Raw genomic sequence first — 18,760 nt, forward strand, 5'->3', positions numbered from 1 at the left:
AAATTTGGGAATGAAAATTACAGAACAAAAAATATGAACTTCAGACTCTTATATGTCATACAATAAACATGTTCTGAATGCGGAATTTAATATGCAGTAGCTTGGAAGTACAAGAACAAGAATACAAGATTTCATTCACATACTACTTTCCAGTAACAGACAAATTCATCAGAAAGTTGATGATGTTTGTGAAAAGCTAAAAAAAAGCCTATAATTAACACTTATTTTACAAATACTGTTTTCTATTAAAGCTTCAAAACCAGTCTCTTTTGAAACAACAGCCCACTCCCCCTCAGAACAGTGGGTTTAATTTCCAATGTGGGTTAACACTGCTAAAAACATTGAGACAAAGTAGCCAGAAAAGTCACACTGTGAATAAAAGTTTTAACTTTGGCTTCTTATATCCATTGATTAAAGGCATGATAATCATGAAACTTTGGAAACAACAATTTTGCAACATAAAATTTTCCATTGTAACATATCATTCACTTACTGCTTTCGAAATTCCTTCAAAATCAGTTCAAACATGATTTTCGTAAAAATTACAAAAATAGATCACATTCAATTTCCTTTTAGAAAATATATTTTCAACAATTGATTTCAAAGTGATCGCAGTTTGAAAGATAATATTTTCAAGCATCCGGAAAATCGTATTTGATTTTCCAATGTGAACTAACAATACCTGAAAATGATGGACAAATTTGAGGGAATGTAGCACAGCAACAGTCTACATTGCAGCGAACAGTTGTCCAGGTTTCATTGCCTGTGGTTTTTGTTTTTAAATTGGCAAGTAATATCTCACTATGTTGCATTGGTCCGTGGTGACATTGTCACTAACAGTTCAAAAACATGAACCGACTCTCATTGTCGGAGGGGTCACACAATACCAGCCATGTGGGGAGAGCCGGGGGGGGGGGGGGGGGGGGGGAGGTGGTGCGCAATTTCAACCAGGTTCCCAAGACTGTAATTTGGTTTCCAAATTTATGTTCCAAAGCCAGTCTGCTTACAAAGTCATTTGCTAAGTATCGTATCTTCGATTCTCAGATATGTAGCCATATCCTACGTAGGTGGCAAGCAAAAAGTAATATTGATTTTAAACTTCTCAGTGTTACAGTTTACATTTTCCAAACTTTTTCAATGACATTCTGCAGTTTGTTTTCTGAAATTGACGCTATCAACCAAATGATGATGTTGATGTTGAAAGAAAAGATGGCGTGGAAATGGGGTGGTGTTCTTGTACCTGACAAGCATCCTGTCTTTCAGACCAGTAAAATGAATGACTATGAACATGTACAAATTTTCTCAGCACACCACTTTGTTACGTTGATATGTCGATAATGATGTTGACCCACCATTCATTATTGTACATACAGGCAACATAACAGCCAGGTAACGACTCCATCAATTTCAGTCTTAATATGTTTGCAATACATACTTCAGCAACAAAATGTATTGTGTCATTAGGAACTTTGATGATACGAACCAAGCTCAAGTCATATGATACCAATTGAGGATGATCTCTCACACTGGATACTGTCCAGTTTTCCCCTCATCTTACTTCTTTAAACTTTTGCTTTCTTACATGTCTTGTTTTGGAGCATATACATATATATGATGCTGTACATTTTGGTTGCAAAAGTTGAATAGATCTTTTGGTTTCAGTAGTTGTGTAGATGGCCTTTATAGGCTTGCACGAGAAGCCAGTCCCTTGGTTCACCAGCCCCATGAAACGGAGTTTCTTATGGTTGGCACCAAAAAAGTTCATTCCGTACCAAACTTTTATGTTGTGCAGCTGAGGAGTCACTAAAATAATATACTTTTGTTATCTGTGTTTAAGTTGACAAAAAGTCAATCAAGTACAGATATCCTATCATATAGCAAGTGGTCTGAAGTAATGCAACAACTAACAGTTAGCCACATGCTCTCATTGATAAAATAATCTAAAAAGGATGTAATGTACGAGGGCTATCCACAAAGTACATTACGTTTTGGAATTAAAAATAAATAAAGTATTGGAAATTTTTTTATTATATACAGATAAAAGCCACACTTAAAGACTACTTTTCTATATAGTTGCCATTTAAATTAAGGCACTTATCATAGCGATGGACGAGCTGGGAAATTCCTTCGTCGTAAAATTCGGCCGCCTGCGCCTTCAACCACTTGGTTACCTCTTCTTGAAGCTGTGCATCGTCATCAAAACGCTGCATAGCCAACCACTTCTTCATTGCTGGGAATAAGTGGAAGTCGCTTGGTGCCAGGTCGGGACTGTACGGTGGATAAGGAAACAACTCCCACTCGAGAACTTCATGAGTGGCATTTGCCGTGTGGGCTCAGGTGTTGTCGTGAATCAGCAAGATCTTTGAGCCCAACTGTCTCCTGCGCTTGTTTTGTATTGCTTTTCTGAGGTTGTGCAGAGTTTGGCAATACCTTTGAGAGTTTGTTGTAGTGCCTCTTTCCAGGAAATCCACAAAAATCACACCTTTTTTGTCCCAAAAGAGGTAACCACGTGGTTGAAGTCGCAGGCGGCCAAATTTTACGACGAAGGAATTTCCAAGCTCGTCCATCGCTACGATAAGTACCTTAATTTAAATGGTAACTATGTAGAAAAGTAGTATTTAAGTGTGGCTTTCATCTGTATATAATAAAAAAAAAATTCCAATACTTTATTTATTTTTAATTCCAAAACGTAATGTACTTTGTGGATAGTCCTCGTAGCTTGCGAATTTTCCTAATGAAAACCTTGAGCGGCATGTTTAACAAAAAACTAATAATTTTCAGCAAACTTTTTGGGACCTAAATTAAGAAACCAAATTACAGACTTCCTTCATAAACCCACCAGTGGCTGGTACTGTGAGACTCCTATGGCAATGGGGTTACTGGTTCATGTTCTTGAACTGGTAGTGACAATGTCACCATAGGCCAGCTCAATATAGTGAAATATTCCTGGTCAGTTTCAAAATACGAACCACATGCAACAAAACATAGACCAAAGAATGGACCACCAATTGCTCCAATGTAGCCTGTTGCTGTAGTACATTCCCTCATATTTGTCCGCCATTTTCAGGGACTGTTAGTTTTTTGGCAAATCAAAAGTGATTTTCTGGGTGTTTGAAAACATGCTCTTTACAACTGTGATTAGTTTGAAATCAATTACGGGAAACACATTTCCTAAAAGGAAATTGAAAGTGATCTATTTTTGTAATTTTTACAAAACGCAACTCTGAATTGATTTTGTAACTGTTTGAAAAGCAGTACATGAATGATATTTTGTATTGGAAAACTTTGTGTTCCTAAGTTGTGATGTCATAAGTTACATGTTTATGACGCCTTTAATCAACGAGACATAAGAAGCCAAAGTTAAAACTTTATTCGCAGTGTGATTTTTGCAGCTTCGTTGCCTCGGTTTATGTAACATTACTAGCCCGTGTGGGAAATTAAACCCATTGTTCCAGGAGTGGAGGGGGGCGGGTGCTCCTAAAACACTTGTTTCAAGTCATTCTGGATTTGAAGCTTTAATAGAAAATGGTTTCTATAAGAGAAGCGTTGATTATGCCCTGTTTCCACCTTTTCACAAAAATAATCATATTTTTGACTAATTTGCGATTATTGGAAGATAATAGGTGAGTGAAAGGCTGTATTCCACATCGTTGTGCTGCCGAGCAGTTGCGTATTAATTTTCATGTTCAGCATGCGTTAATTCTACAAGATATAAGAATCTGAAGTTTATATTTTTTCGTGCAGAAGTTTTCAAGCATAACTTTGATTCAAATTATCTGTTAACCCACACTGGGTAATCAAATGCATTTTGTTTTGTGGATCAAACCACAGTCTTTCTAATGATTCAGGTTGGAGAGTTTTACAGAACACAATTTTTCACAAAATAAGGTCAAAAATATAGGATTTTTTACTTTTTTACAAAATCTTCAACTTTGCACTTAAATTATTCAATGCTGGGTACTTAATGAAACTTTATATTGAGAAACTTATGCTGTTAGGTTACTACATGCTAAGCTTCACGTTTATCATAGCTTTAATCCCTGACAGATACCTTATTTACCTGAGTATGGGATGACGCTGAACATAAAACCACCCCCTTTTTTTAAGAGGGTCCTTGATTTATTTTTTAGCATATTATGACTAATCAAAATTACAAACTTTTATTGATGTAAGGGATCTGTCTAAAAAGTTAACATTATACCTATTCTAAATTTAAGTCATTTATTGATTGTCTGTATTTTGATAATGCAAGGAGAAATAAAATAAACAAAAAGAAATTGTTTACATTAATTTTTATCTTCACTGTCTTTTTTGTTTATTTAGCTCACTGTCCTTGACATCGATATCACTACCATTGCCGCCATCATCCTAACAGGACAGCTGTGAAACTTATATCTCCATTGTCTCAAATATTTCGCTGTTTGTTCCAAATATGTTGCAATTTCTGACATTGTGCTCACTGTGGGATCCAAGTACACAGCTTCGTCTTCCTCTTCCTCTTCCTCTTCTTCTTCTTCTTCTTCTTCTTCTTCTTCTACATATAGCAGATTTTGCTTCTATACTGACGTGAGAATGTTATAGTGTCTCTTGCTTTCAAACATACAGTCTGCCCGCCACTCTCTCATTGGCTGTGTAGAACCAGCAGTTGACACACACCCAGTCTTTCCCATCATACCTCATGGTGAGCATCAATGACATTGCTGCACGAAATGTGTAAGTATGCCGCTGTCCCCCAACTAAACTTTTAGTGTCTCCTGCAGAAATGTGTGCTACTGTTGAGCATTAGGCAAATTTTAAGGTCACTTCAACTCCAAGTGCAAATGGATTCAGGAAAACTGCAGCTTAAACCTGGTAGATGTTCATAAAAAGCCAAAGTATGCAGTATACATTCCTGTGGTTGGATGCATGATGAAATTTCTGCCTACTCAACACTCCCATCCCCGCACTCATCATACGTGTAGACAAGCTGGGACACTGTTCCCCCTCCAACTTTCCGTAGTGTTATGTTCGAGCAACAGTATCTTCTAAGGTGCAGGTCACATGTATCAACAGCAACTAATACATAAATAGAAGATGACAATTGCTATTCAGTCCAATTCTCGAACTTTTGATCGTCCTGCATTGTAGTGATGTTTGTCCATACTATCTTCTCAATGCGTCCTTCCACTGTAATTTATCTGAATGCCATCATCTTATTCTAAAGCTGATTCAAGTTGATAATGATTTTTCTCCAGTACTTTAATACATGTGTAGCGATCAAATTTCTCATTTGCAACCCACTTGGTAAATCGTTAGTCTCTCAAAACCAAATAAAATATTGACTTGGGTTCAGAATCAAGTAATGGCTTTTGAAGGACAAGAGTTTTGCCTGAGAACCTATTCAAATACAACAAAAGTTGGTAAGTTCATAGAATTTAATGTTATTTCCTCCTGTGTTTCACAAAATTGTCTGTTTTTAAGCAGTGTACCCCTTGCACTAGTGCTGTGAGTCAAATGTCATGTGATTGTTCGAGCAAGGTCAATCCTGTATCAATCACTTTGGTGCATTGGGAAATCTCAAGCCTGGTTTTGAATGCAACTATTGTTTGTTGGTATGGTTTAAAATAAATTTGTACAAAAGCTCAATAGCCAAGGCTTTATCTGTAGACATAAGATGACCCCTATACCATTCGGTCTTATAATCACATAGGTACAGTAAAAAGCCAAAATTTGAAATTTTTTCAGACAAGTTTGCTAAAAATTTTCTGGCTGAATATCACTCATAAAATTCTTTTCATTTTTGTTCATAGAGATATAACAGCTAAAATTCGCCAGAAATTCCCACTCACTGTGCTCAAGTCACGCGTGGAGTCAAACAAGTGACTATATCTTGGCCAGTATTGCTTCAATGAATGTTAAACTGTACCAATGATTATTGGGGACATGTGCAAATGTTCAAATAAAATTTCATCAAAATCCGTGATGGTAAAGCAGGAAAATGTTTGGAAATTTGGCGATTTGACATTGAATAACACTATACCTGTGGCAATCAGATGGGAGAGTTTAGGTTTGGCAAATGCCTGGAAAATCTGTGTAATGCCAGTTGAGCAGTACAGAGATGGAAATGAGCGTTTGGCGTCGTTGGCCGGGAGGCCCCTCGCGGGGCAGGTCCGGCCGCCATATCGCAGGTCTTATTACATTCGGCGCCACATTGGGCGACCTGCACGCCGGATGGGGATGAAATGATGATGAACACAACACAACACCCAGTCCCTGAGCGGAGAAAATCTCCGACCCAGCCGGGAATCGAACCCGGGCCCAGAGGACGGCAATCCGTCACGCTGACCACTCAGCTACTGGGGCGGACAGTACAGAGATGATATTATGACACAGGGGTTTTTTTTTGTGGTTACAGTGTGGTCACCGTATTGGCCGTGAAGAAACACTAAATGCAGAAACGGAAAGATATGAACACATTTTACAGCATTGTGTACTATGTACTTTCTGAAGATGATTCTTGATTGCATCAGCATGACAGTGTGTCCTGTCATAAAGCAGCACCTGTGAAGCAATGGTTTGTGGACGATAACGTCCCTAAAATAGTGGCCTGCTCAGGGTCCCATTGGAACAACTTTGGGACGAGTTAGAATGTCGACTTCACTCCATACCCCAATGTCTAGCATCACTACCTTGTTCTTGAGGAAGAATATGCTGCTGTCCCTCCACAGCCATTCAGCCATTTCATTCAAAATGTCCCCACTAGAGTACCAGCCTTCATATAGGTGAAGTATGGACACCCCCGCCAGCCTCTCTCCATATTAATGTCCACTACTAGGTGTCTGGATACTTTTGATTGGCTGTGGCTAGTGTATAATGTTCCTCAAGGGCTCTTCAGATTTCTTGATTTTTCATCCTTGTCACCATTATTTTACAATTCAGTAATGTTATACTTAACAGTTCAATGGAGTTATAATTAAGAGCTAGTAACCTATTACATCTTGTAGGTTTCATTACATTGCAGATAAAGATTGAATTTTGTTATTGATCAGATTAAAAAAAAAAAAAAGTATTTGAGAGCACAAGCACTGTGCAGGTTTGTGGGTGAAAGCTCAGTAACAATGTAAAGCCTCACTTTGTTACATGTAGTAACAAACCAAGGAGGTTACTGTTGTAACCCTATAGTGTGAGTGCATGTAATCAAACAGCACACGATACGAGCACCTCCACAGCCGCCTTAGAGAGATCGTCTCACAACCTGGACAGGTGCCGCAGCAAGCCATGTGCACAGCACCCCAATATAAGTCCAATGCGCTGGACGCTCAGCCTCACTTATGTTTACTTGCTTATTGTATGCTCACCTATGAGACTATATATTTCTGTATTCTATAGTTATGAGGCTTTGTACTGTTCTATCGTTCATTTGATATTATTGTGGATGGAGAATTAAATTTGGTTGGTGCTTCTTCAGATATTGTGTCCGTATAATATTACAATTTCAGTGGAACCTTGCTTAACAAGCACCTCTCATAACACATAATGAGTGATGACGACTTAGTGTGACCTCACCAGCCGCTCATGCGCATTGGGGAAATGTTCAACGATATGAGCATCTTTCATTGTCAGCAGTGGCATGTGAACAATGTCTTTAAGTACGTACTGCAGTCCGGGTTTAGCGCTCTTTCTGCTACCATCTTAGCGCAGCTTGCAATCACATATTTTTCTAAACTTGTGTTCACACAGTGTTTTTTGTGTGCAGATTTTAATAATCTCCATAGAAATGTCCCCAATGATCACCGTAACAGAAAGATGACTGTAATAGAAAGAAAATGACCTAAGAAATGAAACGTAAAGTCATTGAAAAGCGCGAACGAGGTGTAAGTGTTCCTGATTTAGCATCCATGTACAATCAGTCTACATCAAGTATTTGCACTGCCCTCAAGAACAAGGGCAATATTAAGGAGATAGATGCTTCAAAGAGTGTGACAGAAGTATCTAAACAACAGTGTCGTATTCTGGGTGATGTCGAAAGGTTGCTCCCTGTACAGATAAATGAAAAGCAATTGCAAGGTGACACTGTTAACGAGAACATCGTTTGTGAGAAGGCGAGAATGATTTTTGCCAACTTTGTTAACCAGACACCAGGATCATCAGCAGCTGAAGGAGTGTTTAAGGGAAGCCGTGGGTGACTCGAGAATTTAAAGAGAACAACTGACATCCGCAGCATTGTGAAGCACAGCGAAGCAGCTAGCTCTGACACAAATGTAGCAGAGAACTTCATCAGCAACTTCAAGATGCCCTTAGATTCTGATTGTTACAGGTTTCTAATTGTGACGAGATGGGTCTGTTCTGGAAAAAGATGCCAAAGTGTGTCTTTATGCCAGATATAGAAATATGAAACCAGAATTTGGTTGCAATAATTACACGGCTGTTGTTTGAAACTGATAAACAACATTTTATTCAAAATAATCTCCATTGCTATTTATGCATTTCTCCCACCTTTCCAGCAGGCTACGAGTTCCACACCAAAAAAACAGTTCTTCTTTTGAAACGAACCAGTCAGTGAGCCATTTCTGTACATTTTCATGCAAATTGAAGTGTTGTTCAGTGAGAGCATGTTCCAGTGATGCAAATAGATGATAATCGGATGGAGCCAAGTCTGTAGAATAAGCTGCATGCCCTAGTATTTCCAGACTGAACTCCTTGATCGTTTCCCTGACCCGTTTTGATGTGTGTGATGGGGCGTTATCATGGAGCAGTATGACTTTTTGTTGCCTTTTTCCATAGTCTGGTCATTTTTCACGTAGTGCTCGATTTAGATGGAACATTTGCTGTTGGTAGCGATCAGTGTTAACGGTTTCACCAGGTTCCAACACCTCATATTAGATGAGACCCTTCTGATCCTACGAAACACAGAGCATTGTTTTTTTTTTTTTTTTTTTTCCAGAGCGATTTGGTCTTGCAGTGGATGTCGATGGTTTGCCTGGATTCACCCATGATTTACGACGCTTAGGAACCATTTTTCGTCACCTGTCACTATTCGATGGAGAAACGACTTTCTTTTGTATGTGGCGAGCAGCATTTCACAAGTGGTCTTTCGATTTGATTGCTGTCTTTCATTCAGTTTGTGTGGAACCCATTTTCCCACTTTCTGCACCTTTCCCATAGCTTTCAACTGAAGAGAAACGGCTTTCTGCATCACATTCAACCGTTCCACGAGTTCTTGTTGAGTTTGAGTATCATCTTCATCCAGTAGTTTCTCATGTCAAGATCTCCACTTTTGAATTTTTTGAACCACTCGAAACACTGTGTTTTCCCTAGAGCAAGTTCACCGAAAGCTTTGACAGGCATTTGATGTGATTCTGCAGCAGTTTTCTTCAAGTGATAGCAGAAAACCAATGCAGTCCGCAAATTGTAGTTCGTAGGCACAAAACTCGACATGATTGTGGGTTTGAAACAGATATCAGAGTATGGAACTTGGCTTACTGGGTATTGACATTTGTCGTAAGCAGATGGCGCTGCAGATGTGGTCTAATGGGCCCTACACTGACGGCTAGCACCATTTGTAGGGAAATTCCGGTTTCATACTTGTACAACTGCTAACAATGGAGGAGTATGCCTTGCCTCGTTACAAGCCAATGAAAGACCGTTTCAAACCACTATTCTGTGCCAGTGTAAGTGGAAGTTTGAAAATTAAACTGCTGCTTGTTTACCATTCAGAAACTTTTGGGATTGAATCAATGAAGTGTTTGGTCCTTCGGTGAAAAAACATTTGCTTGAGATGAACCTGCCACTCCATGTCTTGCTTGGTATGGACAACACTCATGCCCATTTCCAGGCTCAAAAGACCACCTCCATCAAGAATTTCAGTTCATCACGAACCAGTTTCTGCCACCCAACATTAAAGCATTCTTCGAGCATTGCTTTGAGTTGATTGAAGCTACCAATCTCTCACTCAGAAAGTTTTGGAAATATCACCTCGACTTTGTTGCATCAAGATGATCAAAAGACATGGGAATGGGTTACCAAGAGAGCTCTTGACTTCTGCTTGGAAGAAGCTTTGACCGGAGTGTTATGTCGAATGTGATTCTGAGGCATTAGAGTCAGTATCTGTGGAGCCTGTAGTCAATGAAATTGTGTCTTTGGCCAAGAGCATGGAACTAAAAGTGGATAACAGTGATATCACAGCCAAGAAGTGACCACCAAAGAGCTTATGGAGTTGCAGTGTGTTCCACAGCAGGAAGTTGTGCAGAGGAGTTCTTTAGAGGAGGAGGAAGAGGAGGCAGTAACAGCAAAGCAGCAGTCTTCTGGCGCATTAAGAGAAATGCTGAAAGCGTGGGAATCGATTGATTTGTACATTGAAAATCACTCCACCAATAAAGCAGTGGCTATGCGTGCTACAAATGCATTTGACGATAATGCTGTGTCACATTTTCGCCAAGTGTTGAAGTGTCGGCAGAAACAAATGACCATAGATAGCTTCCTAGTAAAAAAGAATTACTTATGTATCGTGAATAGTAAAGTGCATGATACTGTATGTATAATTTTCTTTGAATAAATAGCATGAATAACTTTTAGTGCTTTTTCTTCATGGAACGCATTATCGTATTTTACATTAATTTGTATAGAATAAATTATTTCATTTAACGAGTGTTTCACACTACTAGTAAGCTCCTGGAATGAATTATGTTCGCTATGCGAGGTTCCACTGTGTTACTACTCCAAGTAATACGGGGCGAATTATTACTTAGCATTTGATGCTCTTGGACAGACAAAAGTACATTAACTATTACAAACAACCATTAAAGTAATGAAATGGTAAAAGTGAAGACACTGTACAGGTTATCCAGCTACTTATTCACTACGTAGCTAGCCCAATGCAGGCTCTTCCAGTTACACCTGCCACTGTGGAGATTAACAGCAGGTCCCCCTGTTCAACTCTTCATTTGGTTGAGTTTGTGCGAGAAAGGTTGAAAGCTTGGTTTTCGGCACATAAGTGGCCATGCTGGAATGAACATGTTCCTTCCAATTTCCTGGCAGTCACAGGATTGAAAGCCCTGACTAATAGGCACGTGGCACTTTCGCAGGATGGTCGACAGATTTCAGACAAGATTATAAAAATCTTGCTCGATCGTATCTGGTTTCTCGTCCATAACAGAGTGATAGCTGGCTGTCTTCACGTGTGAATCAGAGCCATACATAGCAGCAAATGTTAGCAGAAGTGGGAGTTCGGCTTGTCACAACTGAGCATCCACTAGTTGAATGTGAGGACTGTGGAACCGTACGGATGAACGATGCTCAGCTGAAGGCCATTGCTACCATTCTCAGAGTTTTTTCATTGGATCACCACAAAATTATAGTTAGATTTTGCATCAAATTATTGTAGATTTTCACTTTTACAGCTATTTTCCAAAGATAGTGCTGGTAGTTAAGCAACGTATCCGAATGCTGATGCTTTGTAATATCCATTCCTTAATATTAGCTGCAGATTGTAATTTGCAATTTGTTGCCGAGATGAAATGCTGCAAATTTGTCTTCTGTGGCATTTGTTTTAGCTTTCACCTTGTGGAGTACTCATCAAATACGTGCAGATTCTCTGTCACTATTTCTTGTGTCATTGTCACTGACAGAATTGCAGAAGTGTGGTTTATCTGGGGCATATCATCTTGATTAATCTCCTCTTAGTCATCCAAAGAGCTTGTAGGCAAGAAGGCCAAGAGTATTACCACGTGACATGTTAATAACATGCCCAATCAACTCGACTACTATTGCCTGCATCCCCCATTGTATATTTGGAAATGAGTCAATTTGTAGGTTAACAATGCTTACAACCACAGCCCCTTGTCACACATTTGCTGACATTTACATACACCATTCATTGTGAATGAATAGTGTGTTTTCTTTCTTTTTCGGATGAAGGCTGTGGCCAAAAGTTAATGTGCAAGTGTATTTTAATTGTGTCTGTACTCAACTCAACAAGTTGTCGTTATGGCAAGTAGCAGTTTTTCCTTTCCTTACATTGTTGACATTCCAACCTGGCTTTTCCATTGTTTAAAGACCCAGTTGTGTTTCACAAGAGCAATATTTTCTGAATTCAGTCTGACTGTCTCAATAGATCATTTTCTTTGAGGTAATTCATAATGTTTGAATGCAGTATGGACTCCAAAATCCTATTCCAGATCGACGTCAGTGATGCGGGTGTACAATTCATCAGATTACTCCTGCTTCCTGTTTTGACTGTTTGTATGTAACTTTCCAGTCTTTTGCTATGGGTATTTTGTCAAGCAGCTTCAGTAAAAATTGCCTATCTTAGAGAATGTGTGTCCTTACATAAAATGGGTTGCTTTTTTTTTCGTTGCTTCAGCAACAATGTTTTGACTTGTTTTGTGAACCAAGGGGGATCAGTACCATCTTTTTATTGATTTATTCATTATAAATCTCTCAGTTACTGCAGATACTATTTCTTTGAATTAAAGCCATGTCTATTATACACTTTTTTGGTAGTTTTTTTTAATTTTGTTGTTATTGGCATTTGTCATAGTTAGTTAGTGGAGAAGGAGTGAAGACTGTCTTTTAGGAAAGTGTCAAGGAAATATTTATATGCGCTTTTATTTAAGTAGATATATTTTGCATTTACTTTTGGTGGATTTGATGTTGTGGTGGCCAGTGTTGCTACAGCGACCTTTTATGCAAACACTTCTCCATTCAGCCAATGATGCCATGGGCAGGCTGTAATATTCAAATGAGTCAGACTACCTTGGTGAGACATGCAGACACATGGGCTGTATTACACACACAAGTCACTTCAAACAGTAGTGTAAATTTGAAGCACATTATTTCTTATGAATTCAAAAACCCTTTAGCGGATATGAGGTGTTTTGTTCATTGCCCTGTCTGGAACAACCTCCTAAAGTCAAACTGTGTGACTGCAAAACAAAAATTGCAGAAGAATTGAAGTTAAAACAGTATTTGCGCTGTGTGTAACTTAAGCAGAATTCTAAATTTGTAGCTAATAAAATGTGTTCATTTTCAGGTTACAATGAGGCACTTTTTGATGAGTTGTGGAAGATGTGCAAAGAAACAATTCCTCTTGATTATGGATTTTAAAAATAGACAGGTATCAGAGAAAAGTGAACTTTCTCTTTCAGATACTGTGATTGTATACATTATAGATGATAGTAAGAAGAACCATGCACTATTTTATATACATGTATAAATATATGTATTTCAGTGATCTCTTGTAACTTCAGTGCTTGTGCTATTTGCAGTAATTGTAAAACATAAATGGTCAAGCAGAACTCTGTCCTTACATGAGACACAATTTGTGTTTGCATCACTTCTCGGGGTAACAGAGGTTAGGTGCTTCTGTTGTTCAAAAGACAAATACTGCATAAGACACACTGGGGTACTAATCCATTGCTTTGGATCTATAATGCAAGTAATTACCTTAGAAAGTGAGGGGTGTGAACAGTTACCAACAATTTGTGATTCCAGACACAATGGTACTGCAAACTAAAACCTTATTACAATGTGTTGGGAACATCATAATAAAGGATTTTATTGTATTTACTTTCATATGTGAATGGAAGAAAATAATATGAATGAAATTGTTGATGCCAGTTTCCTTCAAGTTGACCTTCCAACCCTTAATGTTGTTAGGGATGAATAGACACAACGTGCAGTAAATTCTCAGACTCACTGTGAGAAGAACTAACTGTTCAGGTAAATTTTTATGCTGTTCCCCTGAAAATCAACATGCTGCACAGTGTGAGAAAATGAAACCACAGGCCTAGCTGTGACACTTTTAACATTTGGTATTGAATGCTTCCTGTGCATGGGCGTCTCTGGATCAAACTTAGTGTGCAACATCTCTTTCGGTTTAAAATCTTGTACAGCATTCTCATGTTAAAAATGAAATTCACATTTTTTTTTTTATTAATTCCACCCCCCGCTCCCTCCCAGAATCTTTTCATCCTGCTTCTTCAGTTGTGTGATTTGATATCTTACTAATCCAGTTGGATGCAGGAATGTGGTTCATTTCGAAGATGAATTGGTCCTTAATTTTGAATGACACAGAGCTGTTTAACAAGATTTCATGTGTGTCAACAGTCAACCATGTAACAAATGTAAAAGGAAGACTAAACTTATCACAGGATTTTCTTAACATAGAATGTGTGTCATTGTAATTTTTTATTCTTGTCATTTATTCATGTGGTTACTATTACCAACTAGCATAGTTTGAAGCTGGATAATGCAACATGGCTGAATTACTGTAAAGAACAGACAGACACCTTAATATGGGCCTACTTTTGGTACTCATCTTTCCTTTTTGTTTTATTGTTAATATGAGGAGTTTGATGGTATTTGAGAAGTATGAAACCTTAAGATAAATATTTGTAATAGTTTTACAATTAGGAATGTAACACACAGTCCTTACTGAGACTGAGCATACAAAATCTGCTTTCAGTCTTTGACTTAGAAATCCCACTGTCAGTTTACTTTTATAATCTTTACTGTCACTGAACATCTATAAATTGTATCCTCATTGCCTTATAATGGGCTTAACTGGAACAATTCATGGTCATGCATGTATTATTTTGGCACTGATGTAGCTGTTGGTGTGGGTTAACCTGTTATCAATCTTGCACAGTGCCATTTTATCCCTTGTGGTTTTCTGCCAGACCAATTCTAAATTTCAGTTGTACCAGAGGTACTCTTTTTATATGATCTGCTAAATGTATCTTCAATAAGCATAAATTGGTATGAAACACTTTTGTTTTAGACACTGTCATCATCTCTCATACAGAATACATTTTTTGTAGTAGGATAGATAAAAAAAATCCACTCACCAAATGGTGGCAGGAGGACACGCACATAAAGGAAGGTTATACTTATGCAAGCTTCCGGAGCCAGTGGCTCCTCTTTTCAGCGGTATTGTAGAAGGGGAAGAAGAGGAGTGAAGGAAAAGGATTGGAGAGGTTTAGGAATCTGCCCAGATTTCGGAAAAGTCATGCAGAATCGCAGGTGAAGGGAGGCCGGGATGAGAAGGAAAGACTGATTGTTGGGGACTGCACTGGACGAGATTTGAAAACCTAAAAGTCTTTCCTCCTCATCCCATCTGGCAAGTCTCCCCTGACCTGCGAAAGTGGGTGACTTTCTTGAAATCTGCCCCTTTTCCTAAACCTGTCAAGTCCTTTTCCTTCACTCCTCTTCTTCCACTTCAACCCTTCTGCCAAAAGGTGGAGCCACTGGCTCAGGAAGCTTGTATAAGTATAACTTTCTTTTGTGTGTTTGTTCTCCTGCCACCACTTGGTGAGTAGTTTTTTTTATCTATCCTATTACATTATATTGTAAAAAACTGATTATTTTCATTATTATAGAATGCATTTTTTATTCGACATAGAAATGAGATTGCATTCTTCAGCATTGACATTTCTTGACAGTAATAGTTTTCATTCTCATCAGCAAGCAGCCTCCAGTTCTTGTTAAAATTAAAATTTCTATGTAAGTGAGTAAAGTGAAAACTGTAGATTTTCAGTGATATTACTTTCACATTAATCATGTAATGGTGCATACTTATAACTAAGTGTCCACTACACATATTTTGACATATCACACATTATAGTCACAAAAGAACATGGGCACCTGCTAGATTGCGATGGAGGACTGCTTGTCTCACCCATTTGCAATTATATGGCACGTGTACTGAAACACACAGTATCTGAATTAATCACAATCTTTGCTTCTTGTTAATGAGAGATATTTGATTGTTCCAGCTTTGTGTTTCAGGAAAAGATAATGTTACAGTTGTTAGTTACCTGTTACAAAGCATACAGTGCAAGATTACTAAGTCTGTAAAGTAGAAAATAGCAGATCATGATGCTATGTGATGTAAGGCATGCAAGTCTGTAGTACGGGGCAATTACGATGATGATCAGGATGATAATGAATATGAATGACCTTACGTATTTGTTCCACCTTACATATTTGTCCCATACACTTGTTGAGAGAGCAGAGGAAACTGAAGCTGATTATGTGCAAGTTATTCAGTTCCCTCTCGATGCTCATGTAGTAGATCTGAAGCATTATTAGCTGTTGTAGGAACAGAGGTGTCTTCTAAAGTAGAAAGTCTGCTCTTAATATCAAGCTTTCCTTTTTTGTTTTAAGAGAGAGATTTCTGAGACATATCATGGACTTAATGTAGTCGTTTTGCGATCTTTGCAAAGCTGCAAGTATTTGCAGGAACGTATGTTGTATTTAACTGATAGTTTTCATAAAATTTGTGGGGGCAAAAATATTGTCAAAAGTGGACTGCCACATCTCATTACCATCATCATTGAGAAAGATAAGGCTTCGAACGAAAATCTTACAGCATCGAAACTGTAAATTGCTCAAGATTTGATTTCACTTGTGTGAAATACATCTCATTTTTACAAGTAGTAAAAAATAGCATCACACCTTTGATCTGTCTGCCCCTGGTAGCTGAGTGGTCAGCGGGGCAGGATGTCAATCCACAGGGCCCGGGTTCGATTTCTGTCTGGGTCGGAGATTTTCTCCACTCAGGGACTGGTTATTGTGTTCTCCTAATCATCATCATTTCATACCCATCAACGCGCAAGTCACCGAAGTGGCGTCAAATTGAAAGACTAGCACCCGGCAAATGGTCTACCTGACAGGAGGCCCTAGTCACACAACATTTATATTTATTTACCTTTGATCAAACAATTGACACTGAGATGAAAAATGAGATGGAGCCTTGCAGCAAAATTGTATACTGTATTGCATGACCTGTCTCAGAAATGAAAATTCATGCTGTAACGGGTTACACGAATGGTCTTTGTGTGAGACACATGATGATAATTTACTTTCAAGGTAAAACTGGTATTTAATCAAACCACAGGTATGTGTGTGTGTTTGTGGGGGGAGGTGGGGGGGGGGGGGGGAATTATGTGCACGCAGACATTTTTGTACATCATGAAGACAGCAAGAAATTTCAGCTCTGAAACATATCTACTAACTGATAGCAATCAAACAAACATACGAGTATTATATAAGCAGGCACACTCTATATTTTCTTTCTATGCACAGAATTTCCTGCAGTGCCTTATGGACATACCTTCTAAAATTTCTTTGTGTTACCAATAAAACAAAACATGCTGTTTTCTCATGTGTACAGAGTTACAATTTTTAAATCTGAATTTCTCCCACACATTTCTTGCATAGGCGGTGTGTAACTACCAAAATACAAAGTTCTTACAATATAGGCTAGCATATTAATAAGATTTTTCTGAAGATTTCAGTCTAGGCCAAAACAAGGAAATCTTTCCTGTACATCAGGCACCCTGTTGTGGTGCAGCTCATGGAAATCCTACCTGTTTCTCAGCAACGAATTGTAAATGAATTCTGTACTTTCTTCGATGTTTTATTTCTGCAGTACTTTTTTATTCCACTTATTGCATCATGTAGATGTATATGAGTTAAATGTGTAATTTTTGAATCCAAGTGAACTATTTCGTGAAGGTAATTCAAAAAATTTTACAAAATTTTATTATGCTGCATTATTCTTGAACTCTAGTCATATTAGATAAGTAACTTTGGTGCAGTGATGTTTGTGGTAATCGTGCAGTGATTGTAACATGTTACATGGAAGAATAAATGCATCCATTGCCCTTAATTTGTAATGTAAAGTTCCCTCATCCATAAAAAGTGAGTCTGTGGACTTTTCAGTGAAAAGAAATGTGCCTTCACTCAGGTACCAGCTAATGGTGCCACTGTCTAGAAGGCATTAGAAATACAATTGTGTGCTGCACTAAGAGAGTAAAAATTTTTCTCTCCATCATTCTGAACAATTTTATATACTGGAAGCAAACTATTGTTAACTTGTTTAGTAACTGATGACTTTTTTAAAAAGTAATTTTATGTTGTAACTACAGACAATAACATTTTGGGTTACTTTGGAAAGCAATTGGTCCAAAGATAGAAAACCTGATAGCTTTTCCCCTTTGTAGACATTGTATTTGCACATTTTGCATTTTGTATTTACATTTTTGTACCCATATGTATGTTAGATTCTTACACATTGTGGTATATTTTAGCAGATTTGTTTGCAATTAAGTGCATGTAAAACATGAATAAAGTTTCTGCTGTGTAAATTCTGTTTACAATTAATAGATGTGTACTTTGTAAAATAGCCATGTACTTTCATGTCTAGCAGAGTAATTTCCTGTACCACTTACACGGGACCAATAAAACTACTTTTTCTTCTAGATTGCTAAGCTTTTTTCCCATTTGTATTGCAGCAAAACATCTTAATACTGTACCACAGCAGCATTTAATCCAATAATTGTTGAGAGAGATCCCATATCCTCATATTGTTCACTTACCAAGATGGTTTGTTTGGAAAGGACACAGCTGATCGTACTTCCCAGCCTAAACTTGTGCTCCATTTCTAATGATCTTGTTGTCAAGGAAACATTAAATTGTAATATTCCCTCATTTGTTGTTTTCCATCTTCCCCTCCAATGTACTTCTTTGAATTGTCCAATTTTTTATGCAGATTTTAGCTTTCCATAATTTCCTAAATCACTTAATGCTAATGCTAGAGTAGTTCCTTTAAGAAGTACAAGACTGATTTCCATCCGCATCAGTGTCCAGCCAGGCCTAATGACCTCTTTGTTGAAAAGGGCACTGAACTCTTTCAAACTGTGTTTTTCTCCATTTGATCTTTCTTTAGCTTTCCTGTTTAGTATATTGTGTGTGTGTGTTTCTCAATTTTTTTTTTACT

General features: G+C 38.0%; 1 protein-coding gene across 1 annotated transcript in view; it reads left to right on the forward strand.

Moving 5' to 3' along the window:
- The window catches only part of LOC124619361 (retinal rod rhodopsin-sensitive cGMP 3',5'-cyclic phosphodiesterase subunit delta), a 37,384-nt gene extending 24,174 nt beyond the window's left edge, over positions 1 to 13,210 (forward strand). The window contains exon 6 of the mRNA XM_047145683.1: positions 13,010 to 13,210. The gene's annotated coding sequence lies outside the window, so the exon portion shown is untranslated. The remainder of the gene's footprint in view (positions 1 to 13,009) is intronic.
- The last annotated feature ends 5,550 nt before the right edge of the window (positions 13,211 to 18,760 follow it).

This window comes from Schistocerca americana, chromosome 6, assembly GCF_021461395.2.
Source record: "Schistocerca americana isolate TAMUIC-IGC-003095 chromosome 6, iqSchAmer2.1, whole genome shotgun sequence".
NCBI lineage: Eukaryota > Metazoa > Arthropoda > Insecta > Orthoptera > Acrididae > Schistocerca > Schistocerca americana.